The 27,208-nt window shown below is 40.4% G+C and overlaps 1 protein-coding gene across 4 annotated transcripts in view; it reads right to left on the bottom strand.

Annotated features, from left to right (window-relative positions):
* Positions 1-24,345, bottom strand: part of ABCB11 (ATP binding cassette subfamily B member 11) — a 167,942-nt gene extending 143,597 nt beyond the window's left edge. For 2 of the 4 annotated variants that reach the window (XM_066278686.1, XM_066278683.1), the window contains exons 1-2: positions 24,161-24,277; positions 18,244-18,342 (exon numbers count right to left, since the gene is read on the bottom strand). The gene's annotated coding sequence lies outside the window, so the exon portion shown is untranslated. Of the gene's footprint in view, positions 1-18,243; positions 18,343-24,160 lie in introns of those variants that run through there. The other 2 variants (XM_066278682.1, XM_066278690.1) reach the window with 2 other exon arrangements.
* Positions 24,346-27,208: the final 2,863 nt, after the last annotated feature.

Here is a 27,208-nt window from a genome sequence, read left to right as displayed (position 1 = left end):
CCTACACTAGTCTTTCTACAGAAGTGTGGGTGGAGCACAGAGCACAGCCCTAGCAGCTGCAGCTGATGCAATGCTGTGAGAATACTCCAGCTCCCAGAAGCCTCCTGGGCATACCCAGGAAGGAAGCTCGCCCGCAATAAGGAAGTGACTTAGTGCCAACCACGCAGCTCCCTGATCTTTTCAGCCACTGGCTGTGAAGGACAAGGTGTAACACCCTATAGGCTGAACCCATGTATATAAGCTAGCTTACTTCCTGAATAAAGTGGACCTGTGTCACTGAAGCTGGTCCCCAGAGTCGAGTCTTTGCGTCTCCATCGTCCTCACCCCCGGCAGGACTTGTCCACAACAGGAGCCCAACGTGGGGCAGGGACCTAACCAGCATCCAATGGATGAGTGACTCTCTGCAATGGGAAACCTTCTCCCCCACTCTTGAGCCCCGCAGGCTTGAGCCCTGCAAGCCCTATTGCAGAATAAGTGAGTTGAAGTTTGTGAAAAGGATCTCTGTACTTACTGGGAGATCCTCTCTGGTCTCAATCTCTGGATTAGGGACACGCCGCTCTGGGACCCAGATACTTGGGCCTGAGCTCTCCGTCGTGTTTGTTCGGCCGAGGTACATGAGGGACAGGCCTTCCCTCTCGGCCTCACTCCTGCCTTATTGGCAATACATGCCTGCCTGACCAGTGCTCCTGCTGGGGACCCTCCACCAGTCCCTAAGGTCCTACAGGCTTCTCCTCTTTCAGAGGAGCCCCTACCTCCCTATTTGCCCCCTCCACTGAGGAGGAAAGTAGTTCAGCCTCCGAGTTTGACAAAATTGCGGCTGAGCATGCAGAAACAAAACCAACCGAATTGCTAACCGTGCCATCAGCTCTGCCACCAGAAAAAGCAGAAGTCGCTACTTCCGCATTCCCTGTCTGGGCTCAGTGCCCCACCCCAGCCTCTCAGACTCCATTTTCTACCCCAGCTTTAACTCCAACATGTGTTACCACTGCAGACCCATGGGCCAGCCTATACGCCCCCATGTGTCTTTTTTCTTTCTGTCTGTCTTGTCTATTTTTCTGTATCTCTCGCTCTCTCTCTCTCTCCCACCCCTCTCTCTGAAATAATGCTGGAAGGACCCAGCCAAGGCACGGTGGCGGGGATCACACCCTCTTCTAACGCAAGGGAGAGGTTATGCTTGTGTTTTTCAGCTAATTTGGATTCCAGGAACCCCCCAACCTGCTTGACAGGGTTTCTTGGGCACCCACTAAGTGGTTCAGTCTTCACCCTTCTAAAGCCACAGCCCTGGCCTTCTCCACACCAACTATGCCTGAGGGGAGGAGGTCCTCAGCACTCTAGAAGAAGAACTCGCAGCCAGTGTGTGTGCCCCATCACCTGGGGGGATGTGGAGGCTTTGGCGGGGTGGGCCCAGAGAATTGCCCCTGATGGGCCCCCAGGCCCTGGTGCTCTGTTCTTGCTTATGTGTGCTATAGTAACCACTGACTCTCAGACACAGGCGGCGGCAGCCTGGGGCTCAAGCCCAGCAGCGCAAGCTGGTGTTTTCAGTTCATCTTCGGAGGATGAGGAGAAATGAGCCGGAGTTGCGATTCGCAGACTCCAGAAGGTAAACGGCGGCAGCTGCAGTGGGAAGATGAATGGAAGCCAGGCTTGCATCACCGAGTGGCCGCTGGAATGGCAGGGAGTTCCTGCTAAGCTGCTGCTGGATTCACTGACATTTTGGGACATAGTGGTAGACCCCATCATGCTCTCCAGAGCAGAGATGGAAATGCTGACTGCCATTGCCATGTGCTCCTCTTTGGGACAGTGTAAGACCTGCCAGGATGGCAGGGATGAGGGGGGTGGCTGAGGCCTCATGTGCATGGACTGATTTCCTGGACTACGACCTGAGTGAGCACTGGCTCCTTTGTTGGATGGACTTACGGATTTTGGACAATGTGAAATACCCTGATGGGGGTGGGGGGCAACTTTGCTGGAGGCCCTTCCCCTGCTCTGGGAAGCTTTTCCCATGGCTAGAAAGAAGGCCGAGAACATTTTGTGCTTTTGGCAAAGTGCTCAGAGACTGGTGAAATGTACTTTTGTAATTGTTAAAATTGTATGATTTGTCATGTTGTTGTAATTTGTGTAATGTGCCTTGCAACCATATGCAGTACGCAGCCTGCAGCAAGCCATTTGTTTCGTGTTTAGACACTGGGACCTTTGTAGGAAGGGGGCATGCATAAACCTATGTCCATTTTTTACAATCAAAATGGACTATGTTTAATGGCACCTAGAAGGCCTCTGTAACACAATGGGAGGAAAATGACATCCTGACACCTAGGAGGAATCCCCTGTTTAAGACCCCCGTTCTATTTCCTAACTAGTCAAACATTACAGAAGCTTGCCTCATTGTTTAATCCAGCTAATCTATTAGCAAATAGTATAATAGATATTATAGTTGTTTTAGTTCTACTAGGGTTCCGTTGCATAATACGTAGCATTCAGAGGTTACAACAACAGCAAGCTGTCATTCAACAAGTCCAATTTGCCTTAATTAAAAGAGAAGGGGGAGAGGTGGGTGGAGTGCAGAGCACATTTCTAGCAGCTGTAGCTGCTGCAATGCTGTGAGAATACTCCAGCTCCCAGAAGCCTCCTGGGCATACCCAGGAAGGAAGCTCACCCGCTATAAGGAAGTGACTTAGTGCCAACCACGCAGCTCCCTGATCTTTTCAGCCATTGGCTATGAAGGACATGGTGTACACCCTATAGGCTGAACCCATGTATATAAGCTAGTTTACTTCCTGAATAAAGTAGATCTGCATCACTGAACCTGGTCCCCTGAGTCGAGTCTTTGCGTCTCCATCATCCTCACCCCCGGCAGGACTTGTTCACAAAGAAGACTCTGTGGAAAGACCATGCAGCTGCAGGAGAAGGTGAAACAGCTGAAAAGTGGAGGCAAATCTTATGGAGCTTGGGGTTTTTATAGAGCTGCTGTCATCTCTAAGCCGGTGGAAGCCAATTTTTATAACACGTTGGCACCTCCCACACTACCCAGGCACAGAAAACGCAGACACCAACAGCAAAAAGAGCAGTAGCTCCAGACAGGTAGCCCTTAGAAGTTTACAAACAACTGCTACTACCAACCCAAGAGGACCTAGAACTAACACAACTAATAGTGGCAGACAGACTACACCAATGCTAGACTCAGCTAACTACACAAACAGCATGCCCAAAGGAGAACTCCACCAGGCACCAAACATTGTGGAAAATAAGTATGCCCAACAGGACAGACACTGCACAGCATCTAATACACATGATCAAGGTTGACACTCAGAACCAGCCAGCCTGAAGGGATAACTGCACCCACAAAAGGACTGACTGCATTCAATACTCACATACAACAAGAGGGTAAATATTACCCTCAAGAAGTATTCCTAGAGCAAGGAACTCAGAAGGCCTGGAGGTCAGTACCAATGAGCTCATTTTCCTCATAAAGACACCACAATAAATGTTCAGAGCAGCACTACCTAATACACAGACAAAAAAATGGGCAAAGAAATGCAACTTAAATGAATCAACAAGAGAAATCTCTCAAAAAAGAAATGAATAAAATAGAAGTAACTGAACTACCAGATGCAGAGTTTAAAATAATATTTATTAGGGCCCTGGCCTGTTGATTCAGTGGTAAAATGTTGGCCTGGTGTGTGGATGTCCTGGGTTCAATTCCAGGTCAGGGCACACAGGAGAAGTGCCCATCTGCTTCTCCACCCCCCCTCTTGTTTCTCTCTTTCTCTCTCTCTCTCTCCCTCCCTCTTCACCTCCCCTCCTGCAAAAATGGCTCAAATGGAGCTAGTTGGCTTTGGGCACTGAGGATGGCTCTATGGCCTCTGCCTCAGGTGCTAAAAAAATTACTCTAGTTGCAATAGAGCAAGGGCCCCAGATGGGAAAAATATGGCTTCTTAGTGGGCTTGCTGGGTAGATTCCAGTCAGGGTACATGCAGGAGTCTGTCTCTGCCTCCCCATCCTCTCACTAAATAAATAAATAATTAACAACAACAACAATAATAATGGTTATTAGGATGCACAAGGATCTTAGAGCAACAATGGATGATTACAATGAGAACTTAAGGAGATAGCAAACATCAAAAAGAACATTGAAATAAAAAAAGAACTAGTCAGAAATGAAGACTGCACTAAAAGGAATCAACAGCAGGCTGAACGAAGCAGAGGATCAAATCAGCAATTTAGAGCAGTGGTCCCCAATCTTTTTTGGGCCACAGACTAGTTTAATGTCAGAAAATATTTTCACGGACTGGCCTTTAGAATGGAACGAATAAATGCAAAAAATAAAATTATGCTACTGGCATAAAAACTGTGGTATTTTTAAATATAATTGTCAAACTTACGAGATAAGCATCAAGAGTGAGTCTTAGATGGATGTAACAGAAAATCTGATCATTCTTTAAAAATAAAACAACGACAGAACCCCAGGCTCTCGGCCCACCTCGACCACCTAGAACTGGCAGGGACCGGAGTCACAAGTCCCCACCTATCTCCTGTTAGGACACCGACTCCAGCTCTCTAAAACCCAGGAAGATAGGTTCCATTTAAAATGATGGACAGCTATTTTGGAGTGACGTCAGAGAAATGGCACTGTAAGGAGTGATACCAATAAATCTCCCCAAAAATTCAACAAGATCTTCAATCAGAGACAGAAAAATCTATCCTTAGAGCCTCCAGAAGTTCCACACTAACCATGAAGGTATGATTGAGCAAAAAAATGACTAAATATATAATCAACCCCAAAGGAAATAAGGAGGAAGAAACACTCTGCCTTCCTCACTAACCTAAATAAGGGCTGCTTTCACTGGGAACTGAGAATATAGGAACTAAGGCAGGCATAGGGTGTGAATAGAACCAGACTGCAGCACAAACGTCTGAACCAGGCTGTGGCATGGATATCCAAGCCGAGGAAAAACTGTGCTTGTGGCAACCCAGTCAACACAAGCTAACGCTCGCGCCAAACCCAGACAAAGAAAGTCACTTGGGGCAGCCATCTGCCCCAATCTCCTGGTCAGCACGTGCAGATAGTAGACGAGAGATTCCTCCTAGAGCCCCGGGAGTGGGTGCCCATGTTACCGGACAGAGGGGCAGAGTCAGAGGCCTTTTTGTAGGCCAAAACCAGAGTCTTGAGGTTGCCCCTGTGCCCCAAAAAGCAGCGCACGGGAGTGAGTGGGAGCAAAATTCCATACGCTTGAATTTTCCATGCGGGCGGGGTACCTCACCAGGAGTCAGAGGCGGCTGTCTGGATATCCTGGTCGGTGAGCGCATATAGTGGGTGAGAGATTCCCCTGGAAGTGGGGGCCTGTGTTCCCGGACAGAGTGGCAGAGCCAGGGGTCTTTGAGTGGGCGGAAACCCCGCCTGATTATGCTAGCAGCTCTGACTGACTGAGCCTTACCCAGAGCCCTGTGCTGAGTGGGAATAGAGTGGGGGTTTGCCAGCTCTTTAAGCCTCTTACTCTCCAGGCAGAGGCAGCAGCAACCCCATAGCTGGATCATCAGGCTACTAATTCAGGAAGGAAAGACTAGGAGAGAGGCTTCAGGAACACGAACTCTCTCATTGGCGGAGCCTGCAAATGCTAATGAGCCTCGACTGCCAATGAGACTGAAGCCCAATATATGACATCGCCATAGAGACTTATCAACTGCAAACCTCTACCTAAGCATGCCACAGGGGCAGAACCTGGGGTACAGAGTCACTGACCAGATAAGAAGAGAGAAAAGAAAAAGCAAGAAGATAACCTCTCAAAATCAAGAATAATCCACAGACTTTATAACCTATCCCATTTTATTATATTTGTTCCTTTGTTTCTCTTATCTTCTTGTCTTGATTATTTTCTTCCTCTTCCAATTTGGTCATTTAATTCTCTGCTGGTCTTACTCTCTCCTCTCCTTGAACTACACTACCCATAAGTGTTACATCTCCCATTATCTTTTCTTTCTTCTTCCTTTCTCTCTATGAAGGTTGCACTTCAAAACCCTTAACTCTCTCTCTCTCCTTTTATTCTTTTTTCTTCTTTTTGTGTTTTCCTCTTTCTTTTTTATTTCTCCCTCTATATTAGTTTATTCTTTTCTCCTTTACTTTTACTCTCATTCAATCTATAACAAATTATTTTATCTGGGACTCAAATTTTTCTTTGTGGCACTTTGGGGTTTTTTTACTTCACTTTTTTTTTTTTAATTTTTTTTTTAATTTTTATTTTTTACAGAGGCAGAGATAGACAGGGACAGACAGACAGGAACGGAGAGAGATGAGAAGCATCAATCATCAGTTTCTCGTTGCGCGTTGCGACTTCTTTAGTTGTTCATTGATTGCTTTCTCACATGTGCCTTGACCGTGGGCCTTCAGCAGACTGAGTAACCCCCTGCTGGAGCCAGCGACCTTGGGTCCAAGCTGGTGAGCTCTTTGCTCAAACCAGATGAGCCCACGCTCAAGCTGGCGACCTCGGGGTCTCGAACCTGGGTCCTTCCGCATCCCCGTCTGAAGCTCTATCCACTGCGCCACCACCTGGTCAGGCTTACTTCACTTTTTTAACTCACTAGCAGTGCTCCCAACCCTGGCTCTCCATTTTATCTAGTTCTTGCTCCATGAAATACAATAGTAATTTTTAAATTTTTCCCCCTTTTCCTGTTTCCCTCTTATACCTCTCATCATATCTCTTAGTCAACCATCACCTAAAAGCAAATCATTTTATTCTTGACCCAAATTTTTTCCTTTTTTGCATTTTGTGGGTCCATACCCCTTTTTTTGCCCCTTTATCACTTCTCCCAAACTCAGGCCCTCCATTATAGGTAGTTTTTGTTCTATTTAGCACAATATAATTCACAGTTCACCACAAGATTTTCTCAAGAAGGAGGGGAGAGGAGAGGAGAGGAAAAAATGGGGGGGGGGGAATAATAATTTTTTATTATTTTTTATTTTTATTTTTTAACTTTTTATTCTTTATTAATTCTCATTAATACTATCAACAAAACCACCCTCAGATGCCATTAAGGAAAAGGAAATCGAATATTATGGATACAAAATACAGATAGGTAGCACAGATAGATGAGGAAAAGTCTATGGAGAAAAAATTTAATATATTGGAAACCTTGGAGCTAAATGACAGAAAATTTAAAATAGAAATCCTAAAAATACTTAAAGATATACAAGAAAAACAGAAAGGCAATTTAAGGAGCTCAGAAAACAACTCAATGAACACAAAGAATATATTACCAAGGAAATTGAAACTATAAAAACGAATCAAACAGGCCCTGGCCGGTTGGCTCAGCAGTAGAGCATCGGCCTAGTGTGCGGAGGACCCGGGTTCGATTCCCGGCCAGGGCACACAGGAGAAGCGCCCATTTGCTTCTCCACCCCTCCGCCGCGCTTTCCTCTCTGTCTCTCTCTTCCCCTTCCTCAGCCAAGGCTCCATTGGAGCAAAGATGGCCCGGGCACTGGGGATGGCTCTGTGGCCTCTGCCTCAGGTGCTAGAGTGGCTCTGGTCGCAACATGGCGACACCCAGGATGGGCAGAGCATCGCCCCCTGGTGGGCAGAGCATCACCCCTGGTGGGGTTGCCGGGTGGATCCCAGTCGGGCGCATGCGGGAGTCTGTCTGACTGTCTCTCCCTGTTTCCAGCTTCAGAAAAATGAAAAAAACAAAAAACAAAAAAAAACACAAATCAAACAGAGATGAGAAACTCAATTCATGAGCTGAAAAACGAGGTAACAAGCTTAGCTAATAGAACAGGCCAGATAGAAGGAAGGATTAGTGAAATAGAAGACAAGCAACTTGAGGCACAACAGAAGAAGAAAGAGACTCAAAAATTTTTAAAAAATGAGAAAGCCCTACAGGAATTGTCTGACTCCATCAAAAAAAATAACATAAGAATAATAGGTATATCAGAGGGAGAAGAGAGAAAACGGAATGGAGAACATATTCAAACAAATAATAGATGAGAACTTCCCAAGCCTGTGGAAAGAACTAAAGCCTCAAGTTCAAGAAGCAAACAGAACTCCGAGTTTTCTTAACCCCAACAAACCTACTCCAAGGCACACCATAATGAAATTGGCACAAACCAATGACAAAGAAAAAATTCTCAAGGCAGCCAGGGAAAAGAAGAATACAACATATAAAGGAAGGCCCATTAGACTATCATCAGATTTCTCAACAGAAACTCTACAAGCTAGAAGAGAGTGGACCTCAGAATTTTTTTTTTTTTTTTTTTTTTTACAGAGACAGAGAGAGGGATAGACAGGGACAGAGAGACAGGAATGGAGAGATGAGAAGCACCAATCATTAGTTTTTCATTGCACATTGCGACACCTTAGTTGTTCATTGATTGCTTTCTCATATGTGCCTTGACTGTGGGCCTTCAGCAGACCAAGTAACACCTTGCTCGAGCCAGCGACCTTGCATCCAAGCTGGGGAGCTTTTTGCTCAAGCCAGATGAGCCCGCGCTCAAACTGGCAACCTCGGGGTCTCGAACCTGGGTCTTCCGCATCCCAGTCTGATGCTCTATCCACTGAGCCACCGCCTGGTCAGGCTGGACCTCAGTATTTAAAGTCCTGAAAGAGAGGAACTTTCAGCCATGAGTACTATACTCATCAAAGCTATCCTTCAAATATGAAGGAGAAATAAAAACATTCACAGATACAGAAAAGATGAGGGAATTTATCATCAGAAAACCCCACTCCAGGAATTACTAAAGGGGGGTATTCCAACCAGATAAAAAGAACAAAACAAAATGACAAGTAAAAGCTCCACCAAGAACACAATAAAACCAAATTTAAACTGTGACAACAACAACCAAAAAAAGGGGAGAGAGGACGGAGATTAACAGTAGCAAAGGATGATGGAGTGCAAAAGTACTCACAAGATAGTGCACTACAATGAACAGGGTAGGAACCCTTTTCATTACTTAATGGTAACCACCCTTAAAAAAATCACCACAGAAGCACATGGTATAAAAAAAGATAGCAACGGAAGAAAGATATATGGAATACAACCAAACAAAAACAAAAGATAGAAAAATGAAAGAGAAGAATCAAACAAGACACAAAACTAACAGAAAGCAATGTATAAAATGGCAATAGGGAACTCACAAGTGTCAATAATTACACTAAATGTAAACAGATTAAACTCACCAATAAAAAGGCACAGAGTAGCAGAATGGATTAAAAAATAAAATCCAACTGTATGCTGCCTACAAGAAACTCATCTAAGCAACAGAGATAAAAACAAATTCAAAGTGAAAGGCTGGAACACAATACTCCAAGCAAATAACATTAAAAAAAAGCAGGCATAGCAATACTCATATCTGATAATGCTGACTACAAGACAGCAAAAGTACTCAAAGACAAAAATGGTCATTTCATAATGATTAAGTGGATGCTGAATCAGGAAGACATAACAGTTCTTAATATATATGCACCAAACCAAGGAGCACCAAAATATATAAGACAGCTACTTATTGACCTTAAAACTAAAACTGACAAAAATACAATCATACTTGGAGACCTCAATACACTGCTGACAGCTCTAGATCTGTCATCCAAACAGAGAATCAATAAAGATATATTGGCCTTAAACAAAACACTAGAGCACCTGGATATGATAGACATCTACAGGACGTTTCATCCCAAAGTGACAGAGTATACATTTTTCTCCAGTGTACATGGATCACTCTCAAGAACTGACCATATGTTGGGCTGCAAAAACAACATCAGAAAATTCAGAAAAATCAAAGTGGTACCAAGCATATTTTCTGATCATAAAGCCTTGAAACTAGAATTCAACTGCAAAAAAGAGGAAACCCCCCCCACAAAAATGTGGAAACTAAACAACATACTTTTAAAAAGTGAACGGGTCAAAGAAGAAATTAGTGCAGAGATCAAGAAATATATACAGACAAATGAAAATGACAATATGACATATCAGAATCTATGGGATGCAGCAAAAGCAGTGATAAGAGGGAAGTTCATATCACTTTATGCCTTTATGAACAAACAATAGAGATCCCAAGTGAACCACTTAACTTCAACACCTTAAGGAACTGGAAAAAGAATAACAAAGACAACCCAAAACCAGCCAAAGAAAGGAGATAATAAAAACCAGAGCAGAAAAAAATGAAATAGAGAACAGAAAAACTATAGAAAAAATTAATAAAACAAGGAGTTGGTTCTTTAAAAAGATAAACAAAATTGACAAACCCTTGGCAAGACTTACCATGGAAAAAAGAAAAAGAACTCATATAAACAAAATCCAAAATGAAAGAGGAGAGATCACCACAGACATCATAAATATACAAAGAATTATTGTAGAATACTTTGAAAAACTTTATGCCACTAAATTCAACAATCTAGAAGAAATGAATAAATTCCTAGAACAATACAACCTTCCTAGACTGAGTCAAGAATAAGCAGAAAGCCTAAACAGACCAATTAGTAGGGAAGAAATAGAAAAAACTATTAAAAACCTCCCCAAAAATAAAAGTCCAGGCCCAGACAGTTTCACTAGCGAATTCTATCAAACATCCAAAGAAGACTTGGTTCCTATTCTACTCAAAGTCTTCCAAAAAATTGAAGAAGAAACAGTACTTCCAAACACATTTTATGAGACCAACATAACCCTCATACCAAAACCAGGCAAGGATGGCACAAAAAAAGAAACTACAGACCAATATCTCTAATGAATACAGATGCTAAAATACTAAACAAAATACTAGCAAATCGAATACAACAACATATTAAAAAAAATACATCATGATCAAGTGGGATTCATCCCAGAATCTCAAGGATAGTTCAACATACGTAAAACAGTTAACGTAATACACCATATCAACAAAACAAAGAACAAAAACCACATGATCTTATCAATAGATGCAGAAAAGGTATTTGATAAAATACAACACAATTTTATGTTTAAGACTCTCAACAAAATGGGTATAGAAGGAAAATATCTCAACATGATAAAGGCCATATATGATAAACCATCAGCTAACATCATATTAAATGGCACAAAACTGAAGGCTTTCCCCTTTAAATCAGGAAAAAGACAGGGTTGTCCACTCTCTCCACTCTTATTTAATGTGGTGCTAGAGGTTCTAGCCAGAGCAATCAGACAAGACAAAAAAATAAAAGGTATCCATATAGGAAAAGGTATTACTGTTTGCAGATGATATGATCCTATACATCAAAAACCCCAAAGAATCTACAAAAAGACTACCAGAAACAATAAGCCAATACAGTCAAGTCACAGAATACAAAATTAACATACAAAAGTCCATAGCCTTTCTATATGCCAACAATGAAACATTTGAGAACGAAAATAAAATACTTCGGAATAAACATAACAAAGAATGTAAAGGACTTATATAATAAAAACTACAAACCATTGTTAAGGGAAATCAAAAAAGATACAATGAGATGGAAGAATATTCCTTGCTCTTGGATAGGAAGAATAAATATAATCAAGATGGCAATATTACCCAAAGCAATATACAAATTTAATGTAATTCCCATCAAAATTCTAATGACATTTTTTAAAGAAATGGAACAAAATATCATCAGATTTATATGGAAATATAAAAAACTCAAATAGCCAAAGCAATCTTAAAGAAAAAGAATGAAGCTGGGGGCATTATAATACCTGACTTCAAACTATATTATAGAGCCACGACAATCAAAACAGTATGGTATTGGCAGAAAAATAGACACTCAGACCAATGGAACAGAATAGAAAGTCCAGAAAGAAAACCACATATATATGATCAAATAATTTTTGATAAAGGGGCCAACAACACACAATGGAGAAAAGAAAGCCTCTTCAACAAATGGCGCTGGGGAAACTGGAAAGCCACATGCAAAAGAATGAAACTCGACTACAGTTGGTCCCCTTGTACTAAAATTAATTCAAAATGGATCAAAAACCTAAATATAAGACCTGAAACAATAAAGTACATAGAAGAAGACATAGGTTCTATACTCATGGACCTTGGTTTTAAAGAGCATTTTATGAATTTGACTCCAAAGGCAAGAGAAGTGAAGGCAAAAATAAATGAATGGGACTACATCAGACTAAGAAGTTTTTGCTCAGCAAGAGAAACTGACAACAAAATAAACAGACAACCAACTAGATGGGAAATGATATTTTCAAACAACAGCTCAGATAAGGGCCTAATATCCAAAATATACAAAGAACTCATAAAACTCAACAACAAACAAACAAACAATACAATAAAAAAATGGGAAGAGGACATGAACAGACACTTCTCTCAGGAAGAAATACAAATGGCCAACAGATATATGAAAAGATGCTCATCTTCATTAGTTATTAGAGAAATGCAAATCAAAACTGCAATGAGATACCACCTCACACCTGTTAGATTAGCTATTATTAACAAGACAGGTAATAGCAAATGTTGGAGAGGCCGTGGAGAAAAAGGAACCCTCATTCACTGTTGGTGGGAATGTAAAGTAGTACAACCATTATGGAAGAAAGTATGGTGGTTCCTCAAAAAACTGAAAATAGAACTAACTGCCTTATGACCCAGCAATCCCTCTACTGGGTATATACCCCCAAAACTCAGAAACATTGATACGTAAAGACACATACAACCCCATGTTCATTGCAGCATTGTTCACAGTGGCCAAGACATGGAAACAACCAAAAAGCCCTTCAATAGAAGACTGGATAAGGAAGATGTTGGCACATATACACTGTGGAATACTACTCAGCCATAAGAAATGATGACATCGGATCATTTACAACAAAATGGTGGGATCTTGATAACAGTATACAAAGTGAAATAAGTAAATCAGAAAAAAACCAAGAACTGCATTATTCCATACGTAGGTGGGACATAAAAACGAGACTAAGAGACATTGATAAGAGTCTGGTGGTTGTGGGGGAGGGAGGGAAAGGAAAAAGGGGAGGGGGAGGGGCACAAAAAACTAGATAGAAGGTGACGGAGGACAATCTGACTTTGGGTGATGGGTATGCAATATAATTGATTGACAAGATAACCTAGACATGTTATCTTTGAACATATGTACCTTGATTTATTGATGTCACCCTAGTAAAATTAATAAAAATAAATAAATAAATGAATAAATAAATAAATAAAAACACATTATTCAGACTTAAATATAAATAAAACAGAAATAATGTATGTTATTTATTCTTTTTCTGTGGACTGGTACCAAATGGCCCACGGACAAGTACTGGTCCACGGCCTGGGGGTTGGGGACCACTGATTTAGAGGACAAGATAAATGTAAGCACAGAAGCAGAGCAGAAAAACAAAAAGAAGCTCAAAGAGTCTGAGGCAAAAGACCTCTAAAAGACCTCTGTGACAACATGAAGAGAAACAACATCACATCATAGGTGTACCTGAAAGAGAAGAGAATAAACAAGGGATAGAGAACTTGTTTTAAAAAATCAGTGGAGGCCTGACCTGTGGTGGCGCAGTGGATAAAGCGTCGACCTGGAATGCTGAGGTTGCTGGTTCAAAACCCTGGGATTGCCTGGTGAAGGCACATATGGGAGTTGATGCTTCCTGCTCTTCCCCCTGTTCTCTCTCTATCTCTCCCTCTCTCTCCCCCCCCCTCTAATAAAAATGAATAAATAAAAAAAAAATCTAAAAAAATCAGTGGAAAATTTCCATAAATTGATGAAGGAAAAAGTCACACAAGTTCAAGAAACACAGAAAGTCCCATAAAGATGAACCCACGGAGGCCTACTCTAAGACACATCATAATTAAGATGCCAAAGTTAAGAGACAAAAGAGGAATATTAAAAGCTGCAAGTGAAAAGCAGTTAATTACCTACAGAGGAGCCCCCATTAAGATGATATCTGATTTTGTCTGACCTGTGGTGGCACAGTGGATAAAGCATTGACCTGGAAATGCTGAGGTCACTGGTTCAAAACCCTAGGCTTGCCTGGTCAAGGCACATATGGGAGTTGATGCTTCCAGCTCCTCCCCCCTTCTCTCTCTCTCCTCTCTCTCCCTCTCTGTCTCTCTCTCCTCTCTAAAAATGAATAATAAAAAAAAAGATGATATCTGATTTCTCAACAAAAACACTTGAGGCCAGAATGGATTGGCAAGAAATATTCAAAGTGATGCAAAATAAGAACCTACAACCAAGACTACTCTATCTAGCAGAGCTATTATTTTAAATCGAAAGAGGAAAAATAGCTCCCCAGATTTACAAAAAAAAAGGCTCAAGGAATTCATTACAACCAAACCAGTAGTGCAAGAAATGTTAAAGGGCCTGCAATAAAAAGAGCAAAGGAAAAAAGAAATCAAGAAAAAATGATAGTAGGTTTAAAGAATAAAATGACAATAAATAAGTACATATCAATAATAACCTTAAATGTAAGTGGATTAAATGTTCCAATCAAAAGACACAGAGTAAGCTCTGGCCGATTGGCTCAGTGGTAGAGCATCGGCCCAGGGTGTGGATGTTCTTGGTTTAATTCCCAGTTAGAACACACAGGAGAAGTGACCATCTGCTTCTCCAAGTGACCATCTGCTTCACCAAGGCTCCACTGGAGCAAGATGGCCTGGGCACTGAGGATGGCTCCATGGCCTCACCTCAGGTGCTAAAATGGCTCCTCACTTCAGGTGCTAAAATGGAGCAACAGTCCCTGATGGGCAGTGTATGCCCCCTAGTGGGCTTGCTGGGTGGATACCAATCATGTGCATGCAGGATTCTGTCTCTCTGTCTCCCTGCTTCTCACTTAAGAAAAATACAAAAATACAAAGCAAAACAAAAAAATACTTTCTGCTCTAACTCACCCCCTAATTAAAAAAACAAAAACAAAAACCATAGGGTAGCTGCATGGATAAGAAAACAAGACCCATATATATGCTGTCTACAAGAGACCCACCTCAGAGGAAGAGATACACATAGACTGAAAGTGAAGGGATGAAAAAAATATTTCATGAAAATGGAAATGAAAAAAAAGGTGGGGTAACAATACTTATATCTGACAAAGTAGCCTTTAAAACAAAGGCTATATATAGTAAGGGACAAGAAGGCCACTACATAATGATTAAGGAAACAATCCAACAAGAGAATACAACCATTGTAAATATTTATGCACCCAATATAGGAGCACTTAAATATATAAAGCAGATTTTTTATATATATATATATATTTTTTACAGGGACAGAGAGAGGGATAGATAGGGACAGACAGACAGGAAGGGAGAGAGATGAGAAGCATCAATCATCAGCTTTTTGTTGTGACACTTTAGTTGTTCATTGATTGCTTTCTCATATGTGCCTTGACTGTGGGCCTTCAGCAGACCAAGTAACACCTTGCTCGAGCCAGCGACCTTGGATCCAAGCTGGTGAGCTTTTTGCTCAAGCCAGATGAGCCTGCGCTCAAACTGGTGACCTTGGAGTCTCAAACCTGGGTCCTCCGTATCCCAGTCCAACGCTCTATCCACTGTGCCCCCACCTGGTCATGCTAAAGCAGATTTTGATGTACATAAAGGGCAAGATCAACAGCAATACTGTAATTATAGGGGATTTTAATACCCCACTAACATCAAAGGGTAGATCCTCCAGACAGAAAATCAACAAAGAAACAGTGGCCTTAATGACACACTAGATCAACTGGATTTAATTGATTTCTTCAGAACATTTTACCCAAAGCAGCAGAATATATATTGTTTTCAAGTTCTCATGGTACATTTTCTAGGGCAGGCCATATGTTAGGACACAAAACAAGTTTCAGTAAATTTAAGAAGATTGAAATCATATCAAGCATCTTCTCTGACCATAATGGCATGAAATTAGAAATCAACTACAATAAAATAAAATGGAAAAACATTCAAACACTTGGAAGCTAAATAGCATGTTATTAAATAATGAATGGGTTAACAATGAGATCAAGAAAGAAATCAGCCTGACCAGGTGGTGGCGCAGTGGATAAAGCATCCGACTGGGATGCAGAGGACCCAGGTTCGATACCCCGAGCTCGCCAGCTTGAGCACAGGCTCATCTGGTTTGAGTAAAGCTCACTAGCTTGAGCCCAAGGTCGCTGGCTCGAGCAAGGGGTCACTAGGTCTGCTGTAGCTCCCGGTCAAGGCACATATGAGAAAGAAATCAATGAACAACTACGGTGTCCCAACGAAAACCTAATGATTGGTGCTTCTCATCTCTCTCCGTTCCTGTCTGTCTGTCCCTATCTATCCCTCTCTTTGACTCTGTCTCTGAAAAAAATAACAAACAAACAAAACCAAAAAAATAGTAAAAATAACAAACAAAAACAAAAAAATAGTAAGAAAGAAATAAAAAATTTATTTGAAGCAAATGAAAATGAGCATACAAGAACCCTAAATCTATGTGACACAGTGAAAACAGTCCTGAGAAGGAAGTTCATAGCATTACAGGCATACCTTAAGAAGCAAGAAGAAGCTCAAATAAACAACCTAACCCGGCACCTAAAAGAACTAGAGAAAGAACAACAAGTAAAACCCAGAGGAAGTAGAAGGAAGGAAATAATGTAGATCAGAGTGGAAATAAATGAAATAGAGACTGAAAAATAAAATACTAAAGATTAATGTAACCAGGAGCTGGTTCTTTGGAAAGGTAAGTAAGATTGACAAACCTTTTACCAGACTCATTAAGAAAAAAGGAGAGAGGGCCCTGGCTGGTTGGTTCAGTGGTAGAGTGTCGGCCTGGTGTGCGGAAGTCCCGGGTTTGATTGCCAGCCAGGGCACACAGGAGAGGCGCCCATCTGCTTCTCCACCCCTCCCCCTCTCCTTCCTCTCTGTCTCTCTCTTCCCCTTCCACAGCCGAGGCTCCATTGGAGCAAAGTTTTCCCGGGCACTGGGGATGACTCCTTGGCCTCTGCCCCAGGTGCTAGAGTGGCTCTGGTCGTGACAGAGCGACGCCCCAGATGGGCAGAGCATGGCCCCCTGGTGGGCATGCAGAGTGGATCCTGGTCGGGCGCATGCAGGAGTCTGTCTGACTGCCTCTCCATTTCCAGCTTCAGAAAAATACAAAAAAAAAAAAAAAAAAGAAAAGAAAAGAAAAAAGGAGAGAGGAGTGAAATAAATAAATTAGAAATGAAAGTGGAGAAGTAACAATTGACATCACAAAAAAACAAAGGATTGTAAGAAAATATTATGAAGCTTTATATGCCAAAAATTTGAACAACCTTGGCGAAATGGATAAATTCCTAGAAACACTTAATATTATTCCAAAACTGAATCTGAAAGAATCAGAAAACCTAAACAGACCAATTACAACAAATTAAATTTAAACAGTTTTCAAACAAGACCGATGGCTTTGCAGATGAGGGGCACACCGGGTCCGTTTAAGAACCACCAGGAAGGCAGGGTCGCTGAAGTACAGTCAGAAAGCAGTAGTAGACAGTACCAGTGCCATAAACATAGGACAGTGGCCCTCAAAGTGCGATTACTAGACCAGCAGCATCAGCATTACCTGTTGGAAATGTAAATTCCAGGGCCCACCCTAGACCTACTAAACCAGAAACTCATAGGGTGGCACCCAGCATGCTCAAGTTTGAGGACCACTACTGTAGAGTGAAGGTCACTGCAGATCAATTTGGACCATGTGTCAAAATCAGAGCCAAAAATACCTCAGGGAAGGCCCCACACCATGAAGATAGAATTTAGCCAGTAAGTGTTTTTACAACTGTACTGAAGATCATTCCAGGCACCGTGGAAGAGACACAGGAAGTGACCATGACTTCATTCCTTGACTTATTCAAAAACAAATTATTGAGCATCTTCAATTTGCAAGGCATTGTATCATGTGTTAGTCTGGTTGCCAATTTGTACAGATTACATTTAAATATCCTTAAGAACGTTTAAATTTTTAAAAAGAAGATAAAGTTTTACATAAAATGCAATTAAGAAAAAATAAATAAAACAGAGCAACATCAAATGTCAAAATGTTCAAGATAGATCTTAGGTATTAAAAGGGTAATATAATCATAGCCACGGGAAAAGAAATTGTCGGGAAAAGAGTCTCTGAGAAAGGGAGATTTAAGTTATGTCTCAAAACATGAGAAGGACCAGGGGAGAAATACCACATGGGCAGGGCCACAGAACACATCCAGGCAGCATTGAGAAAACCCAAATGCCTACTGAGAGGAGAGCTTGGAAAACTGATTTGTTGGCTGGCAGACAGTGGCATCTACGTTTGCATAAGGAAGTGAAGACAGACAAAGAAGAGAGTTCCATACCAGTTGGATGAGTCCCAGGCTGTCTAAGGCTGGAACGTCAGTCCAGGGGAAGTCTTGCACATGTACACTGATGACGAACTCTTTTGTTTGTATTACCACCTGTAGAAAATCAATGTAAGTTGTAAAAAGACAGAGATGATATAATTGGCTGTTTTGTGGCAAAAAAAGAAAAGAAGAAAAAGGTCTAAATTAAGGCTTCCTTGGGTAGCTTTGTGTTCTTAAAGTAAGATATGTGGAAAGATACAATTTCTATAGTTCAGTTCATTGCAGAAGGAGGTAGAATGATAGAGTAAAAAGCACACAAGATCCCCTTTGCTTGGTGTGCAGTGTGTCCCAACGCTGTGCCATGTGTGGCCTGGGCTCCTGGAACTCCTCTGAGCCCCATTTGTTTGGCTCTTTATAATAAAACACTTGACACATACAACACTTCATTGTGGTCTTCAGAGCATGATTTCTTCAAGATGATCATGGGGACAAAAAAGTAATGAGTAAACTCAGTATATAATTTAGATGTTTATGCTCTCTCAATGTAATTAACAACACCAAATAAGACCATTTAACCACACCTTTATCAAGTTATAATTTACAATTGTTTGAATGAAATATATACATTGTGCCTGACCTGTGGTGGCACAGTGGGATAAAGCGTTGACCTGGAACACTGAGGTCGCTGGTTCGAAACCCTGGGCTTGCCTGGTCAAGGCACATATGGGAGTTGATGCTTCCTGCTCCTCCCCCTTCTCTCTCTCTCTCTCTCTTCTCTCTCTCTCTCTCTCTCTCTCCTCTCTGAAAATTGAATCAAGTCTTTTAAAAAATGTAAGAAATATATACATTGATCTCCACAGTTATTTATCTTCTTCAGTCCTCAATACTTGGTCAGAATTTCTGTTCTTTTTTGCCTCTCTAATGAGGAAAACTGGCACAAAATAGAGACTTCACTCATAAGCACATCTTCCCTCATATTTTTTTTTAGTGTATTAGTTCTTGTCCATTCCTAAAGACTTATCATTGCACATATTGTGTCCAATACTAAAAAAAATTATGAAGGAACATCAGTAATTGGAGAAGGAAGAGGAATAGGTGAAATAAATAAAAGAATAAAAACAGGACAAAATTCATTAATAAGTGGTTGTACCTATGATGTTGAGTAGACATTTGAACTGTTGAATGAACTCATCTCTCACTGTAGAGGAGCAAGCCTGCCTGAACCTTTGGGAGGATTGGGTTTTCATATCTCAGCTTCACTTAGGACACCTCCCTTCTTAAAGTGATGCATCAGCCTTGGAAAACATTCCTTAGTTGGGGTGTAAGAGGTGGTAAGAAATGGGTTGTTGTTAATAGTCAAGCATAGGTCACCATGATCTATGCCAAGTGGTTATATTTATAAGGTGCACGTGGTATCTATTACTCCTCAGCTTAAAGTGAGGTAATTCATTCATTAAAAATTTTTTTATTTATAATTTATTTGTTGACATGGTTTCAAATGTCCAGTCAACATAACACCCTCTATACACCACACACTGTGCCTCCCCTGGAAGCCAGGTTCACCTTCATCTGACTCTGATAGATATATCCAGGTGGCTGCCAGTGGGACCCTTTCCCCGGTCAGCCCAGGGGTTTCAGCAGGCCTCCTGTCAGAGTACACACTTACCTCTCCCGGGACGCAGTCAGGCATCTTTGCCCTTAGACCACCGCCCACTCCATGTTAGTTGATTCGTCACATCCTTACTTCCTTATAGGATGTGGAAGTGTGGTTGCTGGCATTCTCAAGAATTCATTTCAAACTCTCATATGCTATTTATGGGCATACATACTAATGATAGTCACTATTTTTTTTTCTGGACTGTAGTATATGTCTTTATTTTTATTATAATTCAGTGTGTGTGTGTGTGTGTGTGTGTGTGTGTGTGTAAGGGTGTGCCAAGGAGAAGCAAACACACCATGTATCATATTCTAAGTCATAGTATTTCCCTTTAGGTTAGAATTTAAGGAATTATGTCTGGTGACTATGAGGTGACATACTAACATGAAGAGTCACATGCTGAGAATAGCAGGATGGAGAAATGGAAAAAGCCTCAACTTTGATGACATGACTGATATATTGTACCAACCCAGAAGCTAAATGCTTCCAGATTTCATATCATGTGAAATAATTGCCTTTATTATAAACCACCTTTACCAGGGTATTCTTTCTTAGGCAACTAGATATATGTTAACTGACATTCCTCAACATTCCCAGATAGCTCCAGAAACTAAATTACATCATTACTTTTTGAGGCAGTATAGGAAAACACATACATATGCACACACAAAATTGTATACATTCGGAAGATATGATCATAAAGAATTCAGAAAATAACACAAAAAGGTAAGAGAAGGAAAGAGGAAGAAACAGTCTAACTAAGTGACTCTTCAATGATTCATCTCCAATCTTTATTGCATTGACTTCTCATGGCCTCTCTGAGTGATTCCCCCATCTAAGTGATGATTGACTTCCCTCTTCTCCCTTGCCCCGATTCCTGATGTGTCATTTCAAACTACTATTAAAACATGAAGCTTTTGTTTTCCTCTACATTTCTACTTCCTGGCCCCCTTTCTTGTAAAATACCTACAGTTAATTCACTCAGGTATTCTGTGTAATAAAGTTTCCATCCTGGAACCATGGTCAACCACTAAGAAGGCTCTGGTGCTGATAAAACTTTCTGTGACTTATTCAAAGCCTAGATAGCCACATTTGGCATAACCTTAGGGTTGAGTTGGTTTCTCCAGCCCATGCTGAGGTTCTTCTAGCTAATTGAGCCTGAAAAAAAAATAATCAAGAGTGCTCAAACCAGTAGATGCAAACAGCTCCCAGTTAAGGAAGCTGTGCTAAATGGTTTGGTGGCCACTGAGATGTGGATGTGTTTTTATAATTCTGAGATCATGAACAAGTGTGGCATTATTGGATAAAATGCTTGAGGATCAATCTTTTTTTATTTAAATTGGTATCAGAGAGAGAGAGAGAGAGGAAGGGAAAGACAGAGTGAGGAGAGAGTTGAGAAGCATCAACTCGTAGTTGTGTCACTTTAGTTGTTCATTGATTGCTTCTCATATATGCCTTGATCAGGGGGCTCCAGCTGAGCCAGTAACCCCTTGCTCAAGCCAGTGACCTTGGGCTCAAGCCAGGAACCTTGGAATTATGTCTATGATCCTGTGCTCATGCTGTGACTTCAGGGTTTCAAACTGGGGACCTTAGCATTCTGAGTCTTTGCTCTATCCATTGTACCACAAGTCAGGCTTAAGAACCAATCTTTAAATGTGATTATGTAGGTTTCTATTTTGAGTGTTTTTGGACTATGTGTGATTGGGCTGGTATATGAACAAAATAAGATAATGTATAATAAAAAAATCTATACTTTTTCATTTATGAGCCCCATTTATTATATCTGATATCTTCTATTATATCCTAAAGTCTAAAACATTCACATTTAAATTCTATAATAGGGATAAAATTCACAGCAATGATAAGTGTGCATATCCTCATAATTTCTGATATTGACTCTCAATCATCACTTTCAAATCTCTAGCCAGCTCTGAGAAACCACTTCCTCTTGTCTTCATATTCCCACTAGATTCACTTTTTTTTTTCTCCTTGTAAGGGCGTAGCTGTGGTTTTTGACACAGCTGTTAGTCTTCATTTTCATTCTAGTGTCCTTTGGTCTCATTTTTATTTCCCTCATATGATTGTAACATTTCTGATAAATCCCTCTTATAAACCCATGGCCTTTTGAACTTTTTAAACAACCATGGGGCTAACTTCTATCCTTCTTCATTGGTAATTCCTGGTTCATCATGAACATAAAAAAGAAGTCTCCTTTCTTGCCCTTGGCTTGTCTTGGCATTTAGTTTTTCTATTCCAGGGCAAAGTGTGTGAATAAAGCAGAGCACATCCTGACACATATAAGGGGGAGAAGAACAAGTAGGGGCAGTTCTTATTGCTAGAATGTGGGCAGTTGCCCAGGAAACACTTCATGCTTGTTAACCCTTGTGAAGAATCAAAATAAAGCTATCTGATGGTAATCCACTCCTTCTTTCATTGATTCATTTAATAAATATTTATATATCAATGACTATTAGCTTGGAATCTTGATAGGCACCATAGATAGAGATGATGAGCAAAACAGACATGGTTTCATGAAGCCTATAGTCCAAAAGAGAATGAACAATAGATAAATAATCATAAAAATGATAATAAAGAGTTCAAGATCTATTAAGGAGCCTGACTTGTGGTGGCGCAGTGGATAAAGCGTCGACCTGGAAATGCTGAGGTCGCTGGTTCGAAACCCTGGGCTTGCCTGGTCAAGGTACATATAGGAGTTGATGTTTCCAGCTCCTCCCCCCTTCTCTCTCTCTGCCTCTCCCTCTCCTCTCTAAAAAATGAATAAATAAAAAAAATTAAAAAAAAAAGTTAAAAAAAAGAGATCTATTAAGGAAAGTTCCAAGAAACTATGGGAGAGTTGAGCAGAGAGATTTAATTTAGATTGAGGATTGAAGATTTGGAGAAGGCTGGCCCTGAAGGGACACTGAAAGAATTGGCTAAGAAAAGGGTGGGAGGAAGAGAACAACAGCTAAGGAAAATAGCTCATACAAAGCCCTCAGTCAGGGGAGAACTTATAGATCAGAGTAACTAAAACAAGGCCACTGGGGCTGGAAAATGGCAAGAAAGGGGGATAGTGGAGTGACCTGTGGCTGGACAGGAGGCCAGAAGTCTGGTTGTGCAGAATTATGAGCTACATTAATGAGCTATGAGTCAGTAGACAAGTATTGCGATTTGATTTGCACTTTTAAATATTCACTCTAATTGCAGGGTGACTTGAGGGGGTAATCTTGGAAGCAGAGAAACAGGTAGAAAAAAGTATTGGAGTGCTACAGTCAAAATATGATATGGCAGCTTATCATATGGTGCTGATAGTAGAGTTGTCAAGAATTGGCCACTTTTAAGAAATATACATAGGATTAATTATTATTCATTAATTATTAAAATCAATAGATTTGTGTATCAAAGAAGTGGGGAGTCAAGGAAGACTCCAGCATTCTTAGAATAAATGACTAGACAGATAGAAGTATCATTTAGTAAGATGGGTAAATCCTGGCGATAAAAATAATTACAAAAGCCTAAGAACTAAGTGTTCAGTTTTTAATATGTTTATTTTGAGATGTTGTGAGATAAGAAGGAGAAATGTCGAGTAGCAATTGGGTCTGAAATTCAGCAAGTAACTAACTCTAAACTGAAGGTGTTCATTTTAGAGTTGCTGTAGTATCTGTTGTATAATATTTATGGGCTTGGAAGAATATAAAATCCCATAAGAGAGTAAATAATGAAAAAAAAAATCCTATAATTGATTCTTGAAGGACTCCATCATTTAGGATTAGACCAAAGAATGAGGGGAGAGGGGTATCAGCCAAGGAAATTAAAATCCAATCTCTAGAAATGCACATTAACACCCAAAAGAGCCTCTATAGAGTAGCGAATTCTGGAAACTAAATTTTTCAGATAGTCCATCTTTTCAGCATATCAGAGTCAGACATTAAGCTGGAAAAATACAATTCTGTCATTATCTTTTACAATCATCAAAGAAAATATAGTAGACACTAGAAGTTAAATTGGTAGTATTTGAATCAATCTATTATCCAATTAGAGATATACAAAAGGGATCCCAACATTATTCAAGTTGATTGGTAACATCAGTGAAGAGGGCAGAGTAGGGCCCTCAGGGGGCTTGTCACTCTCCAAAAATACCAAAATATTTGGTAAAACTATAAAGATCAACCTTATTGGAACTCTTGAAGATAGACAAAGGTTTACAGCAACCAAGTGAATATTTAGCCAGGAGAAAAGCCACTAGAACAGAGTAAGAACTCTGACATTTTAACTTACCTTATTTCCATCTCCCTCCCCAGCACTATGTAGGTCTTCAAGATGGTGGCTTAAATCCTCAGTATGAACACAGCACCTTGCTCCTAAACGCAGGTTTGTTTTAACCTTCCTGTGGGTTCCCTGAAGAACTAACGCGAGAGGTTGCCTTTCTTTCACCTCACTTGAAATTATCTCAGGGTAGAGAATGTTTCTTAAAAACATTGACAGCTAAATAAACAAGCTTCTGTCTGCTGGGACAAAAATCCGTAGCTGAAGCAAACATTAGACATGACAAAAGTCAGGAAGAAAAAGTTGGAGAATGAGACTGGGGAATCAGGGCTTTGGAAATCTTCTGAGTATACCCGGTAATCTAAAAAGCTCTCTGCATGTTCAGGGCATCATGCATGCTCAGAAAACGGTAGAAAAGACTGAAAGCATTTTTTTTCTAGCTGATCTTTAGGCTCAGCATAAGCAGAAAATGAAGGCTAATTGTAAATGGCCTGTGCGGGGGTCCAGCCCCGGGGGGGGGAATCCAGGGGTCCCACAGGAATGGACAGTATCGGCATGAAATGAGTGAGAGAGCCGAATTCTTTTAGCTCATCTATCAGACATCTCTGCCGATGGCTAGTACAGCTTTATTTTTATACACTAAGTTACAATTACATGTTATGCAGATTACATTGATTAATAATTGTTTTTGTTTCACTATGGTTACATATTTCTAGGCAACTGTTAGTACGTTTCTATAAGCTATAAATCAGGTGGTAAGTCACTCTAAGTACAGTTATATGTACAATAACTTGAAAACAGCAACAAAGGTTTTTGTGCAATCCTCTGAAGGGTCAGTATTGATTAATAACTCTACCTTACCTAATGGCCTATTGTCTAGTCAAATTTTTTTTGTCTACTACATTTTGTTTTAAAAAATTTTGTTTTACACAAAAAGAGGTCATGAAAGCCTTTCAAGCCAAATATTAGAACTCTAGTTTGTTTTATTTAATGGCCACACTAGTTAAGTTCTAACTTTATTGTTCTCAGAGTGTTCCAACACCTGCAGGTCAGGTATGCAAGAGGAACAGAAAGTTTTTCTATTCTTCTATTATATGAAAAGGCTAGGGAGGTAAAGTAATGGATTAGGTGAAGGCTGAAAGGTGCTTTTGTGTATAGTTACTGTTTCCTATCTATTCATAAGTCACAATCTATTTTTCCCTAATATGATTTATAGGAGGGAATTTTCCCACAGACTTAACCCCTTTCGGGGGATATCACAGCCAGCCTCCTATGTCTATGAGCCCAGGTAAGGGGGTTTATAGGCTTTTCTGTGGAAATCACCCCCTCTGTCTCATTTCCAGAGAAATTACTGCGAATCTGCCGGGAAAGCACGGTGCTATTATCCCTGTGCCATAAATGACAGCACACACACCCAGAAAAAGAGGGGATAAAAAACCAAATCAATTCAAAAAGTTAAAGGGGGAAGTATCATGTCTTTTCTTTGTTGTGACTGTGTCAACCAGTACTGTTGATCTTCTTTGCTGTGACTATGTCAACAGCAGCTGTTGATCGGCTTCCGACAGGATTGGCTAAACTTTGTGGAGTAACCCAACACAGAGCCAATCTGCAAAGACCTGGAGATAGTGTTTTCCTTCCTTTCCTTTTCTTTTTTTCCTGGTCCTAGCCATTCAAGAAAATATTTATCAAAGAGCTAGCTGACTACTAAGCTAAAGAAATAGAGACAGAGATTGACAAAAAGTACATTCTTTACAAAAATAGCTTAGAAAATTCATTCAACAAACCGTTATGACCCACAGCAAGGAACAACAGATTCTAGAAAGGAGAATTTGACTCTCAGAGCTTTCAGTGGAGAAGGAGGTCTTTTCAACAAAGGGTGCTAGGACAACTGGACATCCTCCTATTTCTTCTACTTAAACTTCTATTTGATTTTCAGAGCTTCTCCTTTGTAGGCTATTTCATGAAAAGAAGCAGCCTACAATAATTCTATGCCAAAGAGATATATTTTGGGGGTGGAAAATTCTGCTCCCCTCTACTCACATGTTTGGTAGGCTGGTGTTGACAGAGTGCTGTGCCACAGGACTTCAGCAACCTAGCCCAGGCTTTATATGGTGGCAACATCATAAGAGGGCAGGAACAGATGCACTCTTATTTTAAGCCTGTCCTTGAGGCACTTTTGCTGACATCCCATTGTCTGAAACAACACATGTGGCCAAACCCAGATTCAATATGAGAACAGACTACACACAAGCGAATGCTTAGAGAGGGGACACTTGTCCGCTATTGAAACAATCTACCACAAACTTCAGCCGTATAAAAATGCTTCAACGGTATGAATTTTAGGAATTCAGATGCATGCAAAGACATTCATTTAACCATGTTCTTTTATTAACCAGTGTCATCCTAATAAACCCAATTAAAAATAAATAAATAAACATGTTCTTCAAAGCATTATTCATGATAACGAAAAAATTAGAAGCAGTCTAAATGCTCAATTATAGGAGGTTAGCCAAACAAACACATATGATGGAATATAATACAACTTTTTTTAATCATTGAAAAAAGAGTGTTTAGTAATACCAGAAAATGTTTGCAATAAGTTTATGGTAAACTTTTTAGAAAACTTCCAGCCAGGAAGTACTCCCAGTACATTGTAAATATAAGGTGCAAAGTTCATTTGAGACATTTACTTAACAAATGTTTGCCACTGCACTGGAGGGTCACTGATAACCAAGAAGTTAACCTGCATTGGACCAGATCAACTTCACTATGAGCTGTTGTCTGTGCCTACAGCCAACCATCTTCAACAGATTATTACAACAACGTGTCCTTTATTTTTGGTTGTTTTCATTAACAACATTGACAAACCTAGCATGTGATGTTTTGCTCTCAAATTAGTTTATAGGCAGTTTGCTTTCAAACTAATAATTCAAATTATATATATATATATATTTATATATATATAACAAAGTATAGTTTTATCATGTTTTACACTTTTTATAATAGAATATATCAAACATACATGAAAGTAGATTAGTATCCCGATCTCCCATGTGTCCT

The sequence above is a fragment of the Saccopteryx bilineata genome, chromosome 5, assembly GCF_036850765.1.
Source record: "Saccopteryx bilineata isolate mSacBil1 chromosome 5, mSacBil1_pri_phased_curated, whole genome shotgun sequence".
Taxonomy (NCBI): Eukaryota; Metazoa; Chordata; class Mammalia; order Chiroptera; family Emballonuridae; genus Saccopteryx; species Saccopteryx bilineata.
This window is presented reverse-complemented; position numbering and strand designations above follow the sequence as displayed.